This window comes from Chiloscyllium plagiosum, chromosome 39 (genome assembly GCF_004010195.1).
Source record: "Chiloscyllium plagiosum isolate BGI_BamShark_2017 chromosome 39, ASM401019v2, whole genome shotgun sequence".
In the NCBI taxonomy this organism is placed as follows: Eukaryota; Metazoa; Chordata; class Chondrichthyes; order Orectolobiformes; family Hemiscylliidae; genus Chiloscyllium; species Chiloscyllium plagiosum.
In genome coordinates this window covers 21,530,518-21,534,014 of record NC_057748.1, presented here as the reverse complement: position 1 = coordinate 21,534,014, position 3,497 = coordinate 21,530,518, and positions in this window count along the sequence as shown.

The window sequence follows — 3,497 nt, the reverse complement described above, 5'->3', positions numbered from 1 at the left end:
TGCAGTGTGTTGTGGCCCTTTTGAATAGTGTCTTGATGCAACTTCGTTTGTGTGTATTGGGGTGGTTGCTTTCATAGTTCAGGACTTGGTCTGTGTGCGTGGCTTTCCTGTATACCTTTGTGGTGAATTCACCATTTGGTGTTCTCTGCACCCTCACGTCCAGGAATGGGAGTTGGTTGTCCTTTTCTTCCTCTCTCGTGAATCGGATTCCTGTGAGTGTGGCGTTGATGATCCAGTGTGTGTTCTCTATTTCCGTGTTTTTAATTATTACAAAGGTATCATCAACGTATCTGACCCAGAGTTTGGGTTGAATTTGTGGTAAGACTGTTTGTTCTAACCTTTGCATTACCGCTTCTGCTATGAGTCCCGAGATCGGTGAGCCCATGGGTGTTCCGTTGATTTGTTCGTATATCTGGTTGTTGAATATGAAGTGTGTTGTGAGGCACAAGTCCAGTAGTTTAAGTATACCGTCTTTGTTGATGGATTCAATGTCCTGTTGTCTGTTATGTCTGTTCAGCAGGTTGGCTATTGTTTCTCTGGCTAGGGCTTTGTCAATAGACGTGAACAGTGCCGTTACGTCGAATGAGACCATGGTTTCTTCCTTGTCTATGTGTATATTTCTGATGATGTCCAAGAATTCCTGTGTTGACAGTATAACAATCAGCGTTAAGTCTTACTGACAGGGAATGTGGATTACCAGATTGTTAAACAAAATCTTGTTGCACCTCTGTACATATCTCATAGAAAATACAGCTGTACACCACAGGAAAGGATCCTTCAGCCCACAATGTTGTGCCAAACATGACGCCAAATTAAGCCAAACCCTTTCTACCTGCCCTTGATCCAAATCCTTCCATTCCTCGCATATTCATGTGTCTGTCTAAAAATCCCTTCAATGCCCTTCTCATATCTGTCTCCACCACCACCCCTCACAGTGCGGTCTAGACTGCTACTGCTCTCTGGGTGAAAAACTTGTCCTTCACATCTCCTTTGAACTTTCACCCTTTCACCTTAAATGTATGCTCCCTAGTATTAGACATATCAAATGCGGAAAAAGAGTCTGACCATTAATCCTACCTATGCACCTCATACAATTATAGACTTCTATCAAGTCTCCCCTCAGCCTCTGTCACTCCAGAGCAAACAACCTGAGTTTTTCTAGCCTCTCCTTATAGCTCATACCCTCTAATCCAAGCAGCATCCTGGTAAACCTCTCCTGCACCCTCTCCAAAGCCTCCACATCCTTCCTGTAATGCGGCAACCACAATTGAAAGCAATACTCTAAGCGTGACCTAACCAAAGCCTTATAAAGCTGCAACATGACATCCTGACTCCTGTACTCAATTGCCCAGCCAATAAATCCAAGCACAGCATACACCTTCTTTACCACCCTATCTACTTGTGTAGCCACTTTCAGGGAGCTATGGACCTGAGCCTCAAGGTCCCACTTTACATCAGTGCTGGTCAGAGTCCTGTCATTAACTGTACACTTCTAAACATTTGACCTCCCAAAGTGCAGCAGCTCATACTTACTTGGATTAATCTCCATCTGCCATTTCTCCATCCATATCTGTAACTGATCTTTTTCCCGCTGTATCCTTTGACAACCTTCTATACTATCCGCAACTCCACCGATCTTTTTATTGTCTGCAAACTGACTAACACACACAGCTACATTTTCATCCAAGTCACTTATACATATCACAAACAGAATTGATCCAATATGGATCCCTGCAGAACATCACTGGTCACGGACCTCCAGCCCGAAAAATATCCTTCCACCTCTACTCTCTTAGATTAGATTCCCCACAGTGTAGAAACAGGCCCTTCAGCCCAAGTCCACACCGACCCTCCGAAAAGTAACCCACCCAGACTCATTTCTCTACATTTACCCCTGATTAATGCATCTAACACTATGAGTAATTTAGCACAGCACATCTGACCTGCACACCTTTGGACTGTGGGAGGAAACCAGAGCAAACCCACGCAGACACAGAGAGAATGTGGGCGGCACGGTGGCACAGTGGTTAGCACTGCTGCCTCACAGCGCCAGAGACCTGGATTCAATTCCCGACTCAGGCGACTGACTGTGTGGAGTTTGCACATTCTCCCCGTGTCTGCGTGGGTTTCCTCCCACAGTCCAAAGATGTGCAGGTCAGGTGAATTGGCCATGCTAAATTGCCCATAGTGTTAGGTTAAAGGGGTAAATGTAGCGGTATGGGTGGGTTGCGCTTCGGCGGGTCGGTGTGGACTTGTTGGGCCGAAGGGCCTGTTTCCACACTGTAAGTAATCTAATCTAATCTAATGTGCAAACTCCACACAGACAGTCATCCAGGCCAGAGTCGAACCCGGGTCCCTGGCGCTGTGAGGCAGCAGTGCTAACCACTTGAGCCACAGTGCCACCCCTAACCAATTTCCTGGTAAATCCAATCCATCTTCTGTACCAGTATTTATCCCATACAGATATGACCTCTGCTGTCAGCGTACCCTCATCCTTCTGCTAACATTCTGCCGCCTCCAGGTCTGGATTAGGCTCCTGTCTCTGGTCAATGTTGCTCCCAGCCAACTGTTTCGATGACATGAAAGTGCCATCCCCATTTTCGAGTTTTATAGTACAGTTGCTCTCATCCCCTTATCTAGTACACTCTCCTCCCACTTGGATCCCTGAGGCAGGAGGGACAAAGTTACCTGTCCCTCCAAGGCCACAGCAATCACCCTCTCTCCCGTTGGGTGTTAGCCACACCCCAGTATTTGTAACGGTCGAACATCTATGGCTTTTACTGAAACTAGTTAAAGTCTCCAGACGTGTACCTGTCCTCTCCAAAGACCTTCCATCTGCTGTACACATTTTGCTCAAAGTTGTAAGTGATCTTATTCCTAAACTCTCCGTGATGAGAAACCCTTCTGATTTAAGGCAGTGTCAAAAGTGTGATAAAATGGTGACTGACAGATATGGGGGGTGAGATTTAATTCCGATTCTGTAAATCCCAAGTGCCACGGGTATTAGGTTTCTCCTGAATTCCGTATTGGATTTGTTACTAACTGCTGTAACCTTATTTAAGGTTCTTAAGGGGCTTGATAAGGTACATGCTGAGATGACGTTTCCCCTCATGGGAGAGTCTGGGACCAGAGGGTGTAGTCGCAGGATAAGGGGGCACCACTTTAAGACTGAGATGAGGAGGAATTTCTTCTCTCAGGGAGTTGTGAGTCTTTGGAACTCCTTACCACAGCTGAAAATGTGTTGCTGGAAAAGCGCAGCAGGTCAGGCAGCATCCAGGGAACAGGAGAATCGACGTTTCGGGCATAAGCCCTTCTTCAGGAATGAGGAAAGTTTGTCCAGCAGGCTAAGATAAAAGGTAGGGAGGAGGAACTTGGGGGCCTGCATATCCTTGGTGGAGTGGGAGGGGGAATTGAAATGTTGAGCCACAGGGTGGTTGGGTTGGTTGGTCCGGGTGTCCCAGAGATGTTCTCTGAAACGCTCCGCAAGTAGCCGGCCT